The following is an 18,167-nucleotide window of genomic DNA, read 5'->3' as shown; positions in this document are numbered from 1 at the left end:
ATCACAGTCACATTTAAAAATAGGAAGCTGGGAGGTGCAGAGACAAGAGATCTTTTCTTTACGAAACTCTGTTCTTTTATTAGAGGAAGAAAACTTGTAAGCACCAAGAAAATCAAATAAAATTAAAGAGATGGAAAGTAAAGAAGTAAGAATTTTAGAGAATCATTTTAGAAGCTTCAACATTCCAACAATAGGCATTCCAGAAAAGAAGAATAGGAAATAGAATAGGGTAGAAAAAGGAAAAATATAAGAAAGTGTCCAGAACTGAAGACATGAATTTTCAGATTAGAAGAACATCCATGTATCCAAGACAATGAATGAAAAAATATCTACACCAAGTGCATTTTTGTAAAATTTTAAAACAATAGGGACAGGGATTCCAAAAGCTTCCAGAGAAAAAAAAACAAAAGTAGGTCATGTCCGATTACGAAGCAGACATCTCAATGTCAACACTGACGTTTAGAGCATAATGGAACACAAAATTTTGAGAGAGAAGATTTCAGCCTAGAATTTTATACCTAACCAAACTATCAACTGAATGTCATGAGAGATAGATAACTTGTCAGATGTATTAACAACAGAAATTTACTAATTTTTTTTAATGTTTATTTTTGAGAGTGCACACGCACGAGAGAGAGAGAGAGAGAGAGAGAGAGAGAGAGCGGGGGAGGGGCAGAGAGAGATGGAGACACAGAAACTGAAGCAGGCTTCAGGATCCAAGCTGTCAGCACAGAGCCTGACATGGGGCTTGAACTCATAAGTGGTGAGATCATGACCTGAGCCAAAGTCTGACACTTAACTGACTGAGTCACCCAGGCGTCCCTGAAATTTACTCTTCATACAACTTTTTTGTTAAAGAAGCTACCAGAGAATGTGCTCCAGTAAGATGGGGAAGATACGGGAGGCAACACAAGAAAATATAAAGACAAAGACCAGAGTGAGAATTATGCAAAGGCATGGAGAGCAGTCAGTTTGAATTTGAGCTGAAAGGTGATTTATTTGACAATTTGGAAAATAATACTGATGGGTGAAAACTTGTGGGAAAAGTGATGATAAGCTCACAAAAAAACTAGTAGATTATTATATGTGAGGCTTTCGATAAGGAAAAACAAAGAAGTTATGAAATAAATGACATGTATTTATGACATGTATTGACTTAGCCATGTACAAAATTTACTTTGTGTGATAATGTAAGCACTGACTTAATTTAGCCACGAGTTGTTATATAGTTATATTGGGAAGATGGGAGAGATGACATATAAGAATTAAACATTCACTTTAGGTAAATACCTAATGGTGCAATTGCTGGGTCATAGGGTAGTTCTATTTTTAGTTTTCTGAGGAACCTCCATACTGTTCTCCAGAGTAGCTGTACTGTACAGTTTGCATTCCCCCAGCAGCACAAGACAGTTGTCCTTTCTCCACATCCTTGCCAACACCTGTTGTTTCTTGTGTTATTAATTTTAGCCATTCTGACAGGTGTGAAGTGGTATCTCATCATGGTTTTGATTTGTACTTCCCTAATGATGGGTGATGTTGAGCATCTTTTCATGTGTCTGTTAGCCATCTGGATGTCACTCGTATGTGGGAATTTAAGAAACAAAACAGATGAACATATGGGAAGAGGATGGGGAAAGAGAAGAAAGGGAAACAAACCACAAGAGACTCTTAATGATCAAGAACAAAGTGGGGGTTGTGGAGGGAGGTGGATGGGAGATGGGCTAGATAGGTGATACTTGTTAAGAAGGACAGTTGTCATGATGAGCACTAGGTGTTGTATGTAAGTGGTGAAACACTGAATTCTGCTTCTTCTTTAAAAAATTTTTAATGTTTATTTAGTTTTGAGAGAGAGAGAGAGAGAGAGAGAGAGAGAGAGAGAGAGAGAGAGAGAAGGAGAGAGAGAGAGAAAGAGCAGGGGAGGAGCAGACAGAGAGGGTAACACAATCTGAAGAAGGCTCCAGGCTCCAAGCTGCCAGCACAGAGCCTGATGTAGGACTGGAACTCATGAACCATGAGATCATGACCTGAGCTGAAGTTGGATGCGTAACCATCTGAGTCCCCCAGGTGGCCCTGAATTATACTTCTGAAACCAATATTGCACTGAATATTAACTAGATAACATATAAATTGAAAACAAGAATTAAACATGCACTTGCTAAAACAAGAAGACAATAGATAATGACTAGTGAATGTAGAAGTAGTGTCTTGGAAGTAGAAATGACTTAGAATACAAGATTATTAATAGATGTATGAAAGGGCACATCTGAAAAAAATTGGCCATCTGAAACTCGGCAATCTGAAAAATTCTGCAGTTATATATAAATTATTTTAGAAGCTGATTTATTAAACTGTATGCTGAACTCTTGTTTAGGGTAGTCTAAATATATATAGTCAATGAGAACAAGACTAATATTAAAATAATCTGATACTCTAGGTCACCTTTTTGTACATCATTATACTTTCTGGGAAAGTGAGATATTACTTCCACTGCTTCTAGGTTGTATTTGCCTTTTGTGACATTTGAATGACTATTCATTTCAATGTATCTTATGCATCTTTCAGTGCATCTGCTGGAATAACTTGTGATGAATGAGAGAACTATATGCTTAAGGAAACCAGATACTGTTATTCTTTTCTGACTCTTCTTAGCACCCATGCTTTACACATTTAGATGTAGCTTGGGTAAATTGTTCTTAGTTCTCTCATTTTGGGATTTTTAGTTTACTTAAGGACACCACAAAATAACTAAGTAGTATATGAACACTCCTTGTGTAACTATAGAGCAGCAGAATATTAGCTGTTATATGCATCACTGTGTGAAATACTAATTACAAAGAGACCAAAACCAAGTTTGCTAATTGTAGAATATATCTTATTTAAGTTTCTAAGATGAAAAACTGTTCATAGAAAATTTAGATTGCACACTTTTCCAAATATAGACACATGGATAAAAGCAGAATGAGAAAGCTCACATTTTATACTATACTATATTAAATTAGAAGTCTGTTGGTGATTTTAACAGTCTTTTTTTTCTTAATGTTTATTTCTTTTGAGGAGAGAGTGCCAGCAGGGAAGGGCTGACAGAGAGGGGGACAGAGGATCTGAAGCAGGCTCCTCGCTGACAGGAGCGAGCCTGATGGGGGGCTCGAACTCACAAACTGTGAGTGATCATGACCTGAGCTGAAGTTAGATGTTCAATAGATTGAGCCACCCATGTGCCCCAGCAGTCTTTTAACTAATATAATATCAAGACCAAAATGTTGCTGGTGTAAGGTAGTTTCTTTATTCCCTGTGTTTAAATGTCATGCTTCTAATATAAATTGTAATGTTCATGTAAATAATTAATTTACATTAAAAAAATTTTTAATTGAATGAAGTAAAATACATGAATATATTTCATACTTTATTATAATCTGGGAGATAATTGAAGCTTCACAGTAAAATACATTCAATTTCAATAATAACATTCATATAAATAAATGCTTATGGCTTATTGAATATTTCATACAGTTGTAAGGACAAGTAATTATCTTCTGTCATTTTTCATATGTTAAGCAAAATTTTGGTTTAAAAAATGTAAATGTTTTAATATATTCAAGAATGTTTCATAATTAGATATTTTTGCTCAGTTTGTGCCAATCCAGGTACACATTGTACCTATGGCAATATTGTACCTGTCTCCACTCTGTTTCAAAAGTATCTTTTCCATTTTGACTAATACAGAAAATGTCATGGGGCTCCTGGGTGGCTCAGTTGGTTAAGCATCCAACTACGGCTCAGGTCATGATCTCCTGATTTGTGAATTCTAGCCCTGTGTTGGGCTGCATGATGTTGGTGTGGAGGTTGCTTGGGATTCTCTCTCTCTCTCTCTCTCTCTCTCTCTCTCTCTCACTGCCTCTCCCCCACTTACACACACACTCTCTCTCTCTCAAAATAAATGACTAAACTAAAAAAAAAAAAAAAAAAAAAAAAAGAAAATGTCAAGAGTAAATTTAGTAAGTAACCCATGTAGGCAAAAGAAATACTGTATTTGTTATTTTTAAGGATCTATTTATTATCTGCTGAATAAGAACAAGAAACAACATGGACAATAATCAGAATTTACTTATCTAGTATCTGTAGTGGATACCAAATACACAGATACTGTGATGTAGGCAGGAGATTAATGCTTCATGAAGAAGATTCACTATGAAGATATATTTCCAGAAAGTAAAAATGTCCAGATACTTAAAAAATTAAATATTTTTAAGGTGCCTAGCATGGTGCTTGGTTCAGGAAATAATAGCAAAAACAATTAAACATTAGTTATATTTTAAGCTTTTTTGAAACCTAGGTCCATAATTATGACATACAACCTTAAAAATATTCATTTGACATTTTCCAATATAATGCTAGATAGATACTACTAGATAATATTGTTATTGCCTTGCAGGATCACACGATTTTCCATTTTATCACTGTATTTTCTCACAATGGTGATGTAGTAGTTAATGTGTTGGTCTTCAGTTGTGTGGACAGCTAACACCTGCCTTACTCAGACTAACACTTTCACACCAATAAGTAAAACTTGGTAGGATGAATTGTCTAATGCACAGATCTTATGCTGTAGTTATAGTGTTAAGAAGTCCTTGTTATTATGAATGTGTATTATGAGTATATTGTACATAGTCCTGGTATGCAAATGTGTAGCATTCAGAGAAGTGAAATAATTCTGTGTTATTATTATCTTTGTAAATTACATCTTAAGAGTTTTTGAGGACTTTATGATGGCAGTTTTCTATAGTCACAGTCATACAGTATGTGCATCACAAAATGTTTTCTTTCACTATTAACAATAACTGAGCCAATGAAAATGCTTTTTAAATACACACTCGGCAAGCAGTTATCTGGCTGTTCCTTCTTACTATCCACAAACCATCTTTTGTCGTCTTTTAAGACAGCATATGAAATAGCTTTGTAAACATCTGTTTTTCATTGTTAATTGTCAGGAAAACTGGGGATTTAAATGCTTCTTTGGAATCTTCTTAATCCTATCAGAGAATAAGTTGTGTATGTTTATCTTTTCGTCTTTAGATTGTTTCTTTATCATTAGAAAATACATACATGCGGTCTTCATTTATTTTTCTAAAAAATACTTCTAGTGTTATAATATTTTTATAGATATTTTGAGGACATTGCTTTGTAGTAATTAACTGAAATTATTAGCAATACAGGCTACATTATACCTAAAAAAGCTGCATGATAAACATAGACTTAAATATAATTTGCCTTTTCTAATCATTTTCAGAGTTTTCTTGGGCATATTCCATATCAGAATGTGCAATGATAGAAAATATAATGAAAAGTTTTTTGTTAGCCAGAGAACATTAATTAAGAGCTCCAAATCTTTTGCCATACTTTTTCTTTAGGAAATACATGCTTTATTTTCATAAGCTTTTTCTGTTCCAATAATTGAGCCATTAATGTCAATGGAATATTTCTGGCAGTGACATGCTAAGAAGTTTTCTCGCAATAATTCATTGTGCTTCCTTCTAAGTGAAAAGGATCTGTTGCAATAATTACTTTAAAAATATTAAAATTTGGCACCAGTTGTTTTGACTTTATAATGTAAAAGCAAATGCACCTATCCCTAAAGAACAGAGAAAGCATCCATAGTTTAATAATTAAATAATATGTGATAACTAATACTTTGTGTTACTTATAAATAAACCTAAGTGACTAAAGTATGGAATACTAAGAGAAGTCAAGTAGTTGATTGGTAGTGAAAACTTTTTTTTCAGAATGTACTTATTTTAAAACATTTTCTGACCTTTATTAAATTGCTGTACTTTCACGCAATTAGAATGCATTGTGTATTTTTCTTTTTAAAAGGCTTGTACTTTATTAGTTTCTAAACTGGTATCAATTAGAAACTCACTATTTGCTATTTATATCGCTTTTCAGTCTTTGCTTTTCAAACTTGTATTGAAGTGATGTAGAACTAGGCCTTATCACTGCATATAAAATTAATTGAAATGACATATTGTTGCAGTTTCTATGGCAACCATATCATGATGCTGATGCTCTTAAAAATTTATAAACTATAATCTGAAATATGCTAATTCTAGTGAACATAGTTAACACTTATTTGCTTAATATTCAGCTTAGTACTAAACTCCATCAACTTTGAAAGTAGATTGATAACATATTGTGTACAATTAAAAGAGGTTTCTGTATTGAGCTCTTGAAATATTTTCTCCAGGAACCTACTATTCTAGAACTTTAAGTGTGAATAAGTGAAGCTTTTCATTTACTACTGCCTTAAACAGACATGAATTAGCATAAGGATAATCATTGCTGCAGATTCTCAGTGTTGCTGTCTTTCCCCCTCCCCCATTAAAAAGTAAATATTCAAACCTAATGCAAAACATCCTGCTGAAAACGTAAAAATTCAGTAAAATCCAATGAGTTATTTAAATAATTGCAAACATCCAGATACTTGGAACACTGACTTGTTTTTTAGCGTTCATTTGTTTGTTTGACTTTAGGTTGATAATAGCTTTATCTGATATATATGATTATGATATATATTGGAGAAATAAAACCAGCAAGTTATAGAATAATTTGGCATAGCAATTACATTAAAGACTGATTTGAGGATATGGTTTTCAGTTTCTTTTACAACTGATTTAAGAGTAAAATACATAAAATACGTTATTTGGAATTGGATTGTAACTATAGATTGTTGTTAAATAAAGCTGTTTTTTATTTGTACACTTTGATAAGTCAGAAAAACTTTTAGAAATGTCTATAGTTTGTTGCTTAATAAAAATATCTGAGGTAATTTAAACAGTATATGCCATATAAAATGAATTAATATCATATGTAATTATCAAATATACTTGTATTGAACAGAATACTTCTGCTGGCATATTTGGTAAAAAATATTTTTCAGTATATTAATTGAATTTCAGTATATGTGAAAATTTAATTAATATTTATTGAATCATAAAAGTGAAAAGGATAGATCCTTAAAATACACACTTTTAATTATTTGCTTTGCACATATAGGCACTCAATAAATATTTAAATGTGAATAAAAATGTGCAGAACAAGCAAACGTCTTCCACATAATTGTGATATTTAAAAACACACACACAAAAGAAATCCTCTATTTAGAAAATTTAAAAATAGCAATCTGGGATTTGGAGGAAAGAACTTAAGTAACAAATTTTAAAATGAGAGAACTTAGTTAAATTCAGTTTTTTAAAACAATGCTAACATAATGATACATAAAGCCTATAGTTGCTGAGGTAAATTATCAAACCTTTAAAGACTAGTAATATTAGGAGATTATTGTTTTGGTGTTTGCTATTTATCAACGAGCAGTTTTACACCATTATTTTTGTGTCCCTTGCTTGTCTTTTATTAGGCATTGAGATGGGACTGTATGATTTATCAAATGTTTCTAGTGTGGCTAAGGTGTATACTGAATGGAATGGTAATCATCTTAGTGAATTGTAAACCTCAGATCTGTGAAGAGGTATTTCTTTAAACAGAGAAGCACATATGTAGGAATGCACATGCTTTAAAAATATTACTTAATGATGGAAAGGTAACATGATATCTTAGAAGGATGCTATTGGGACAGATACTTCGAATTTTAGTGAATAAGGGTTATTTCTGTGGTTGAATTATCCTATAATTCTTTATCATATTTTTCCTTCTGTGGTTTTTGTGACATTCATACTTACCTATGTATTTATTTACATCACCTTTAGTTAGAAAAATAATTTTATGTTCATTGTAAGACAAACATTTGGATGACTGATAAAAATTTCACTTTTCATTTGGATCTTTTAGTGGCATTAGTGTTGTCAGCCTTAAGCTATAAAACAATCAGTACTTTAATACATAATTTTCTTTCAGAAAGCATTTTAAAAACATTAGGTCTGGCATTTAAAAATATTGGGTCTGATATGTATTTGGGGGGGAAATTGGTAGAGGTTTATATTTTCTGGTTTCTACCGCATTCTTTCTTATGGTGGTTTTATTTCATTATATTTTGCCATTGATATTCTATTTATAGTAAAGTGAAGCATATATACCAAACAGTGACAACTTCTTCCATGTTGTTAGCATTTTGATTTAAAGATCATGGAATGGGTGCCTGACTGCACAGGTGCCATGTATTCCAGTTTTGTAGTCACTGGCCTTTGGTTTTTCTTTAAATGAGGTTTCTACCCAGGCTTAGTTTCTGCCAGTTACATTAGGCTTCACGTTTATATGCCTTTCACTTAAGAGAAGATGAACTGCCAGGATTATGTATGGTAAAACCAAGTCCCCTCTGAGATAAGGCTCTGGGGGCATTATACAAGTCTAATGTTCTTCCATGAGGTTGGCCCACCCCACTGCAACTAAGAAATGAGATGATTTGAGGGCTATTACATACTTAAGGTTTTCATAGTGGATTAGAATAGCATTACTTAGCACAGGTGTTTCTATAATTGGGATTCCCTGGGAAAATTCAGTACTGTATTCAATAACACTCAGCTTTCTACATGAGTGGAGGAGCGATCTAATGTTAATTTGCTAGGCTGTGGCATGAAACCAAGGAATGGGGGTCTGGCTTGGGGGCGTGTTACTTCTCTCTTTGAAAAGACATTTCTGTTGTCCATGATTAGCACTGGGTAGCTGTGGTTCTTTCTTTAAAATTTAATTTATTTCATTAATTATTATTATTATTATGCCGACCAAAATACTGAAGGCCTCAGCTGAAATCAGTAATGAGTGATTTATGGCCTCATATAACACAAGATAGTTCCTGACTGTTCTTTTTCTTGAGATAAATAAAATTTTTGTTCCTCTCCTTTGATAAAGCATTGCATTTAAAGAATGTCTATGCACCCAAGTAGCAGGGAAGACCAAGGTACCCTTGGGGCACATTTCATCGAGGAGGATGGACTTAGAGTGGCTTTGCAGACATCCCAAGCCTTGAAGGCAGTGTCCAGGCATAACAAAGAACAACGACAAGTTATTTCAGGATTAGGTAGGGGATACCTAAGCCCGGTATCTTTGAAATGTAAGGTACGAATACAGGAAGAACAGTGGTGGTAAAGGGATTCAGTAGAAGTAGGGGTGGGAAAGTTGAAAATCGCTGAAATAATTAACAATCATTATTTTACCGAATCCATTGTGAGACAATCAGAAGGACTGATTTTCTGAGAAATGGGCGACTATAGAGCTAAGTGTCCAGCTCTGCAAGCAAAGGCGACTGCGTTGCCTGAGCGTCCCTCTCAGGCGTACAGTTCTTGTCGGGGAGCCCGCCTCTAGTGACCTTGGGTCTGGCCGCTCCCGGAGTCCCTTTGTCTTCTGCCCGGTGGGTACGGAATAAGCGGGACAGGAGCCCCGGGGAGTGCGGTGTCCAAGTTGAGTCGAGGTCACTGAAAGAGGGAGCTCGGTCCTCAGCCATGACTGGAGCGGATGCTTCGCCTCTCCGAGGCTGCCTCCACCCCTCGTCACTGGCCTGGGAGTTAGTGCTTGAAGTTTCGGGACAGCAGCGCCTGTCTTGGAGCTGCAGAGTCTTTGGCCCGGAGCTTTGTACTTTGCTGGGAGAGTGAGCCTTTGCTCGGTTTTCGGCTATTGGTTTTAGCGAGCGTGCAGTTTAGCCTCACTCTTCTCAGCCCGGTCTCGGAGAGCAGGCCTTGCCTCCCTCAGCGGGTCTACTCGCGGGCCCTCTGGTCGCTTCCCTTTCAAGCGGTCCCAGCTGTAGCCAAGGCTGCGGGGTTTGTCTAGACGAGCGGGGAGCCCGGCGCAGTCTTTCGCTCTACCTGAAGGTGGCGACTTAGGCACGTAAACAGAGCTCGGACAACCCGGGGAGGTTGGCACCCTCGCAGTTCAACCACGTATCATCCTAGTTTTCCCGCTGCTCTCCAGCGGGCTGAATTGACGGTTAAAGGGACTTGAGTATAAATGAGGAGTTCGGCCAGATTGTCAGAATGTGTGTGTATCTCTGTGTGTGTCTGTGTGTGCGTGCGTCTGAGCGCGCGGGGGCAGTGGGAGGTGGTGATGGGGTGCAAACCCACAGCGGAACCCGTTTGGGACGCCGCGAGTCTCCTCGGCATCACCTGAGCCTTCAGGCCAGGCGACTCGGCCGTCTGGCGCTGCAGGAACGCTCTGCAGCGGGAGATGCCGAGATCAGCGCTCAACCCGAAGGGGGACAGAGGGTTTGGTCGCTGCAGCCAATGGTAGAAGATTTGCTAATTTCATTTCAATGACACCCACAATTTATGAGTAGAAAGACCTGGAAAATAAAAACCCTTCGTCGTGCTATGCCCTTCTCTGGGGTGCATGCCCGCTGATCCGAGTGGGAGGGGTCCTTAGGAGTGGGGAAGAGAGGCACCGACAGCGAAAGAATAAACGTGCGACAGTCACACAGTCTTACCTCCGGGACGAAAGGACACGGTTCCTAGAACTGAGATATCCATAGCCAGTCTGCATTCCAGCTGTTTCTCCCGTAGCCTCTTTCCTGCCTAACACAGCCTTCTGACTAACTTGGACAAGGCTTGAGCTACCCCCCCTCCTCCCCCCCCTTTTTTTCCTTTCCAGACATTCCCTAAACTCAACCCAGGGCAAATCCAGAAGTCGGTACAGTACAGAGCTTCCATTCAATCGTGGGGGGAAAATCCCGTTTACAGTTTCGCTTAGGCAGATGGAAGAAGTAGATGGTTATGGGACTTTGGAGGGAGGGGTGCATGGGGCTGGCATGGGGTGTTGGTGGCAGGGAAGCGCGATTTCTCTTAGGTCTTGGTGCTGCAGGTAAGGTTCCCAGATTCCAGCTGCCCTCTTGCTGCGCTGCGGTGGTGGGTGAGAGTGGAGGGTGATCCTCGTCTGATTAGAGGGGAGTGGAGGAGGGTGGAGTGTGAGTGTGGGAGGAGGGGGGGGGAGGAATGGACCCTGGACGGGCTCCACGGACACATTGTCTTGGTTTGTGTCTGTGCCCGGTCTATGCTGCTGCCTCTGGAGCCTTTTGAGCAGGGTAGTATGCCCTAGGCTTTTTCTCTCCCCCCCACCCCCCCCCTTTTAAAATGTGTTGAAAAAGAAGTGAATATCCTTCTAAAATAAGTTAAAAATCTTTCTTTGACTTTCCATCTGAGATGTCAAAAGGATTAAATAAATGAAACTTTATTTGACCGGGGAGTTTACCCAGGGACTCAACGACATCTCGGGTCTTTGGCCTTATTCTAATTCCATGGTGGTAATTACCCTTCGTTTCTTTAAGTGCAATAGATTTATTGCCTTAGAGACTATGCACAGTTTGATTGAATTATTCATTTTTTTTTCTTTGGTGTAGACTGCATCTGGGGACTCTGATGTGACGTGTAGATTTTTTTTTCAGGAACAAAGGGAATGTGGAAATGAAAGAGAGAGGGAGAGAGAGGCTGGCAGATGTAATGAGACGCGGTGAAGGTGTACGCAGACTGGCACTCCCACTCCTCCCTTCTGCTCTCACTGCAGCCCTGGGTAACTCGCAGGCTAACACAAACAGCTTTTCTCCCGCAGCCTGCCCTCTGTCACTGTAAGTACATCAGCCTTCTCTTATCAGCATGCAGATTCCAGCCACGCACTCCCCTCGCTCGGCTTTGCACCTTAGACAGCAGAAGCACATTTAGAAATTAACTTTCCTAAGCCAGGAAGAACATGTCTGTAAAACTTATTTTTGATTTATCTTTATTTTTCTTTGAAAAAAGTTCATGCATTTTTACCACTTTTCCCACCTCCTTTGTGGCGGTGCTGCTGCTACTGTCGCCACCGCTGTGGTCTTCCCAACAGGATGACGCGCAGATTCAAATGAAATTTAATGTTATTGTCTAGCCATTTAAAGTCCAGGGACAATGCCTTGTCCTTTTGCAAAATGACGTCTTAAAGAACACAGAGCATTATTCACAGTTTGTTTTTGGCTTTTTGTTGTTGAAACACGAGTTCTGACCTCTTTGAGGTAGAGTCCCAAGGGCACTGTTATTTGGGAGTTTGGGTTATTTGGTTACACCAAACTTAAATGAAGTGCGGTGGGCTACCGAAGTGCTGGTATGTTTGTTATCCCTGTTTAAGGAAAACAATTGCGAAAACTTTTCTCCGTGCTGTAATTAAAGTTTTCAACTTCTTCCTTTTGGCTTTTTATACTCTTTCACTTATTCTTCGTTTCAGTAAAAGTTCTCATTCCCCGTGTTTTGGAAGTAAAGACATTTATATTTGTCCTATTTATACAGTAGCTATAAAGCCCTTCCTGAAAGAAGTTAGCGACCTTAAGATGTAGATCTGAATCGTTCGCCCGGCCGGTGTAAGGAGACTTCACAGGGAGAATTCGAGGTTTTAACAGTCGTTATGATTTTTGCGTGGGTGCTTTAAATATTAACTTCTTTGGCAGAATTCATTGCGTTGCCCTTCCCAAGTTCAGGCGGACCTTTCTCCAGGAACTGCGCGCGCCTTTCCTTTGCGGGTTCGCGCCTCTTCTCTGGAGGTGCGAGGCCAAACTTAGCAAAGCCGAGTTGCCTTTGCTGGTTGCTGTGCGCAGGGACACCGGGACAGCACGGAGGCAGCGACAGCTGCGACAGGTAAGTTAGCCCCCACGCGTTCGCCCCTCCTTCCCTTCCTGGTTCTCCCATCTCAGCGCCCAGGGTTCTCGCGCCGCGCGGCACTCGGACCCCCAGGGCAAGTGAGCTTGAGTGCGCCTGGATCTGGCGGTAAGGTGCCTGGGTGTCCTCCGCTGCCTGTGGGACTTCTCGGAGCCCTCAGGCCAGTGCGGACCAGGTGGAGAGCCCGGCACTTCAGTCCGCTGCAGCGCTCTCGCTTCGTCCCTTGCGCTGTACAGTCGTGCCCTAGGCTTGAAAGAGAACCCTTAGGGTGCACCCCCGCCTCCAGGGCCACGTGTCATCCCGTGTACAGCCTGAAGTGCAGTATCGAGACCCCAAACTTCAGTTTCTTAACTTTAGGGATCAGTGTTGTGACCAGCTCCGGGGTTCCGCCTTATCAATCTATTTTGGTATCAGTTTATTAGATAAAATCTAAAGAGAGTTCCTGCCGCTCCAAACCGGAAGGTCCACCGCGGCCCAGTATTAGGGCCTTGGACTCCAGAGATCTTGATAATGTCGCCTTTCCCCTCTTTTTGTCTCCTGCCAGCGGCCTGCATCTGGTTGGTGGGGTCCCCCTTACCCCCCAGATCCCTAATGCCGTGTGATTCAAAGAGATGGATGCGCTGGTGCTTGAAAAGCCAGACTTGTCGCAGCAATTCCGAGGAACCCAGTGGCAGCCCAGCGGTTCCGTCCCAGATGTTTCACCTCTCCCGGTGACTCTTCCGTGAGGATTCAGGCTTTGGGACTGAAACTACCCCCTTAGCTCTCTGCCCAAACTCTGCAGGCATTTAGGACAGGTCGTTCGATTTTGACCTCTTCAAGCTTTGGAGAGTTTGTTTGTTTGTTTGTTTGTTTTTTTCTTTTGCCCTATGGTTGAGTTCTGGGACAGGCGGCTGAAGAGCACGAGGCTCTGGAACCCAGCGCGGGCCTGGCTACTCACATTTACAAACCCCCAACTAAAAACAAACCCCAGAAAAGATTTGGCCCAAGTCTAGGCTAGGAACGCTGGTCTGGGTTTGTCCCTTGGGCCTTGGAGGTCAAGGGGCACACCTGGTAGTTCTGGAAGCCTGGGGTGGAAGGAACTGGCCTTCCAGGTACCAGGCATACCAGGCGTTCTCTTTGAGGGCCTCTAGGCTCTGGCCCCAGGGGGCAGCCTTTCCAGTGCTGAAAGTTGCTGTGGGTGGTGGGGACACAAGATTTCTTGTTGGGGGACTAGCTGTCTTCTCAGCCTACAGTCATCAAGTCATTTTAAACTTACAGTCCCCAAGCTCCCAATCCTCAAGCATCCTATTTCCTATTGGGGTAGAAGCATCTGGCTATTCCTTCTGCCCCACTAAGCCAAGATGTTCATCCCCACCCTTGTTTCTTTTTCCTCTCTTGTCTGGAATTTCTATGAAACCAAATGTAAAATACACTTTAAGAAGCCCATATATGACTGACATCTCAGCTTGTTCTGTCCTTTGTGCTTGCTCACTCTCTCCATTTTCTTTACAGTAAATGTGATAAAGGCAAGGCTTTCTCCCCTTTATCACTTTTATCACTTAATCTGTGGGAAGTCTTGTCCAAAGTCTTGGCAACTTTAGATTGCCATGAATTTTCTGAATTTCTTAGTCATAATTCCTGACCCATCTCTCCTGGTTCACATCTTCTTTCACAAAGTCCCTGTTTATGAAATGTCTCGACATGGCCATGTCCTATCAGTTTCTGCATAGTAAAGACTTTTCCTCCACAAATCTCTGCAGTACTTATGCTGCAGGTACATCAGAACCTCTCTTTAAGCTTTTAACCTTGATGTAATTTTGACTCTCCACTGACCTCAGTTTCTGAAATCTAGTCTATTTTTGAGGCCTAGGTTAAGGCAGGCCAGCCTCATGTGGTACACGCTGACTCTAGTTAGCTCTGTGTCTGCTGTTGTCAGAGCCGGTTTTCTCATCTGTTTTACACTGCATCTCTACTACCTGACACCAGGAGTATTCCCTCCCCTCTCCGTCGCTCAGCTTGTGTGTACTAAGATAAAGTTCCAAGTCTCTGCTCCTTTAGGCCATTCTGTGCCCTTGCAAATCTTATCTATCCTATACGTGCATCAAAGAGAATCTTTATGTGTTTTTTTGGGGGGGGAATTTTATTAATATAATTTCCTACATCTGACTTGTGCATTTCTACATGCTGCCCAGGGTGACAGACACTCTTTTCTTCTTCTACAACTTCCAAGCTACCCCTCTTGAAATTGTATCTTCAAATCTTTTCCTCTACAAAGTTGAGGTAATACACATATATCACCCACCCAATTCCACGTAACACAAACATACCCATATAATAAGTGTGGAATTATTTTATTTATTGTTGTAAAGGTATAGTTTTTTTTTGGGTTGTTTGTACATGTTTTTTCTGATCATTTTAATCCATAAACTCATAATCCACATGGCCTGCGGAACATTTCCACCTACAGATATTAAGGATCTCCCAATGCCACTTGCCTTTTCTTGTTTTCTTTCAATTCCTCCTCCTCCTCTTGAAATAAATTTCTCTTCCCCCATTGACTGAGGTCCTTCTAAATGGTGTGTTTTCCTTATTTCTGGCGCCTGCATCTCTTTTTTTAAACTCTCTTGACCACTGCTCTTTTTCATTTTCTTTCATTCTTCTTAGTATTCATCCTAATATTCACCCATCTTTCCCTCTTCCTGGTCTGTTTCAGCCCCTGTCCTTCCTCTTCTCTGTATCTCCTGTGACTCACTTTTGTGGTCCACTTCTACATCTCAGTACTTGTTAATATTCAGCCCATTCCTCCACTGTCACATAACTTTTTCAAAACACAAATTACCAGCCCTCCATTTCCCTCTCCCACTTTCCTTCCTCCTGTTCAGTTTGCTTCTTTCTTCCTCTGCAGTTGTCTACCTTTGCCCCACTGCAGCTCGCCTTCCTCTTGACTCCTCCTCCCAGCAGCCCCAGCCCTAATAGTGCTCCTTAGGTCCTTTACGCCTTCCTCAGCCTGTCTCTTTCCCACCCAATACTTGTCCCCATTTCCCCTCTGACCCCAACTCGCTTCATTGTTCCCTTCCAATTCTCTCCCAGTAGTTGCTTCCCAGGCGCCTTCTCCAATTCCAACCTCTGCTCTCGCCGATCTCTGCCCTCTCTCTCCGGTTCTCTCTTGCCTTTGCCTCTCGCTCTCCCCTCCTTCTTCTTCCTCCGGCCCTCCCCCTCCCTCCCAGCTTCCCTGCCTGGCTCGCTGCCTCCCTCGCCTCTTGTCTCATCTTGCCTGTGTTGTCTGGGAGGGGAGCCCTGCCTCCTCTCCCTCGCTCAGATCAATGCCCTGGCCACTCACTTTCTGATGTTGCACGACGGGAAATGCTTTGAATACTTACGACATGGCCGCTCACACTGATTGCCAAGATTGACAGCACTAACCATCGCCTTCACTTGTTTCAAGGGGGAAGCCCCTAGTCACCCCGCTCTGCGCGCACCTCCTGGCACCCCGGCGGCAAACTTCTGCCGGTCAACGCTCCCCCCGCCCGGGGCGGGACACCCCCGCAGACTTGAGTTAACGGGCTGCGCCGGCCGCGGCGCTGGGGGGTTCTGCTCCCTTGCTCCCGGGGCTGTGCTAATTGACCTAGCATCGAGTCCCCTTCCTTAATTTTTTTTTTTTATTTGTATCTTTCCCTTTTTCTTTAATGCCATTTACTCCCGCGGCGCAGCGCACAAGGAGCCCTCCCGTGCGGTACCATCCTGGAGCCCGCCCAGGTAACCGGGACGGAGCGAGCTAACTAGAGAGCGAGGGAGACAGAGCGAGAGCGCGCGGCCCGTTTGTGAGCTACCTGTTGGGGAGCCGGAGGGGGCAGGGGGCAGGCACCCCGGGCCGGGCCGCCGGCCCCCGGTGCCTTCCGCTTCTGCCCTTCCGGGCCGCTCCGGGGTTAGTTTCCCTGAGCCGGGACTGAGGGGCTGGGGTAAGGCAGGCGGAGGGACGAGAGCTGAGCGCGCGGAGCCCCGTGAGGGTGCGGGTTGCCGGAGCGGCGGCTGCCCAGCCCGGGCGGGTTTCCGTACTTGGCTGGGGAGGGGAGAGGGGAGGAGGAGCGGGAGGAGGGCGCTCCGCGGGGCCGACGCAGAGGGGGGGGAGTGGAGGCTGAGAAAGGGGCCCGAGCGACTGTCGCTCGCTGGTGGACGCGCGGATCCCCAGGATGCGTCCCCCTCTCGGAGAGTTGTGCCTTGTTCCGGAGGCGGTGACAGATCTGCGTGGCGGGCTTCTGGTTTTCTTGCCACCCCCCCACCCCCAAAATCCACTCCGAGAAAACACATGTTGTAGCTGTAGATAACTGTGCGTAGGACACTAAGGCAAAAAGGGCAAGGGAGAGAGACAGACAACGCAACCTTTGACAACAGAAAGCTGTTATCGCCATCCTAAGTATTCGTCCGGAAATCTGTCCGCCCTTTCGGCCCACCTTATTCCTTCTCCTCCGCCTCCCCGTATAGATATTCTAATCTGTGTAACTGGGAATGATATGAAAAAGAAGTCAGGTGGCTTAGAGAATGAATTTGTAAGTCTCCGTGAAGTTTGAGGTAGGTATTTCATTGAAGTTTGCGCAACTGTGTGATAGAGGAAGCTTGTGTGCCTGCGTGTGTAGTTCTCTCTCTCTCTCTCTCTCTCTCTCTCTCTCTCTCTCTCTCTCTCTCTCTCTCTCTCTCCTCTCTCTCTCTCTCTCTGTGCGTGTGTAAGCAAATGCCTGTGTGCTCTGTGAGGGTTCAGAGGGGATCGCTGGGTGGTAATGCCCTCTGTGCCCACAAGAGGGCAGCATCCTGAGGGCTTTGTGAGCGCTGTAGTTCTGGTTATCGCTGCAGGCTTGGGTTTAGAGAAAGTTATACCGAAAGTTTTAAACTGATATCGTATCTTATTTCGTGATATTAAAAAAAGAAAGACATAATGAAAGAAAGAGGGAAAAAAGAGAAGTGAAGAAAGAAGAGAGAGAGAGAGAAAACAGAAAAACAGGCGACCAGCCTACCCCGAGAGAGTCCTAGTCACACCAAGACTAGGGGGAGGGCTGTTTTAATTGTGGGTTTGGCCGACTGACGACTGGAGTGCCCTCCTCGGCTGTCTTAGTTGTAGCCGGAGGTCATGTAAATCGACCTTAAAAGAATGCATAAGCCATAAATTAAAATAAACCCTCACCCAAGGGCTGATCCATAAGTAGACAATATCCAACCTGGACAAAACGAGCTTTCCTTTACGAACCGACTTAAACCGCATCCCCCCAAAGAATAGAGACTAAATGCAAAGTAAGTTTCCCAGCGAATATTTTGTTTTCTTGAAAAGTGTTGTGTTGATTCGCCGTGTGACTGACTGCGACGCCGCAGTTTTCCGGAGCGCTTCAGTGTTAGCCAGGCTCGGTCGGGGTGCGGGAGGTCGGGAGGACCCGCTGGGTTTCTGTGTTTTTTAACGCTCCCCCCTCCCCACCCCCATTTTGGTTTGGAAACTTTGACTATTTGTGGGTTTGACGCTGGCCGAGGGCGGGCGATAGTCGAGGATCTCCGCAGCGCTCTCTTACGGGGTGAAGTTTAGCGCGAGGA

At 42.2% G+C, this 18,167-nt stretch overlaps 1 protein-coding gene across 27 annotated transcripts in view; it reads left to right on the top strand.

The window, feature by feature from the left end:
* The window catches only part of SOX6 (SRY-box transcription factor 6), a 695,707-nt gene that overhangs the window by 68,463 nt on the left and 609,077 nt on the right, over positions 1-18,167 (top strand). For 21 of the 27 annotated variants that reach the window (XM_045039006.1, XM_045039005.1, XM_045039007.1 and 18 more), the window contains one exon: positions 11,378-11,557. The gene's annotated coding sequence lies outside the window, so the exon portion shown is untranslated. Of the gene's footprint in view, positions 1-11,377; positions 11,558-16,709; positions 17,163-17,303; positions 17,877-18,167 lie in introns of those variants that run through there. The other 6 variants (XM_045039025.1, XM_045039015.1, XM_045039012.1 and 3 more) reach the window with 2 other exon arrangements.

The sequence above is a fragment of the Felis catus genome, chromosome D1 (genome assembly GCF_018350175.1).
Source record: "Felis catus isolate Fca126 chromosome D1, F.catus_Fca126_mat1.0, whole genome shotgun sequence".
Taxonomy (NCBI): domain Eukaryota; kingdom Metazoa; phylum Chordata; class Mammalia; order Carnivora; family Felidae; genus Felis; species Felis catus.
This window is presented reverse-complemented; position numbering and strand designations above follow the sequence as displayed.